The sequence below is a fragment of the Phalaenopsis equestris genome, unplaced genomic scaffold (genome assembly GCF_001263595.1).
Source record: "Phalaenopsis equestris unplaced genomic scaffold, ASM126359v1 Scaffold000094, whole genome shotgun sequence".
Lineage (NCBI taxonomy): Eukaryota > Viridiplantae > Streptophyta > Magnoliopsida > Asparagales > Orchidaceae > Phalaenopsis > Phalaenopsis equestris.
Genome location: NW_018164536.1, coordinates 2223019 through 2223760, shown reverse-complemented (window position 1 = coordinate 2223760; position 742 = coordinate 2223019).

The window sequence follows — 742 nt, the reverse complement described above, 5'->3', positions numbered from 1 at the left end:
TTCTATATGGATAATTTCATGTTTATGCGAAATGAAAAACTTTTAATGAAGGTTGGATTTAAATGATTTTGATATTGACATGATTTTCTGGAAAACTAGAAGGGTGCCCCCTCTATTAATTAGTCTCTCTTATTTTGTGACATATAAAGGGCTTTTATAGCTTTATTTCAGGAAATCATGAATTTGATATAAATTGAATATATGAATGGTTTGGAAATTCATAAAATTGTCATTTGGAAAAGATACCCTTCTTGGGTTGATCCATTCATGAAATGTGAGAAAATGATATTCATCTAGGATTGATTCAAAGATCTTGGGTCTTCTTTCCTAGGTCTTTTTGCCACAGTTTTGAGGGTTGATTCATCATCTGTCTCTTCGATGTTTTAAGTGAATCAGTGTCTCATCTTTCTCATCCTCATTTTTATTCTTTTATTTTCTTGTTTCTTGGTTCGGTTTTCTGTGCTTATATCTGATATATAAGTGCTCATGTATAGTCTTTTGCTATATGTGAAACCATCAAGTAAGGTCGCAAGTAGGTCGGTTTTGTTTTGGGGCGTAGAGTGATGATGACAAAGGCACGCCGGTGGTAGAGCAGAATGATATCTCATCTTACAACACCATGACTCAATTCTTGGACCTGATAAACTGTAAGATGAAAGTATCATTCACCGATATAAGACTAGAGGGGGACTTGTACCTTCTTAGGTTGTTGGTAGTCCTAGTCTCCATGACGTGCTCGACT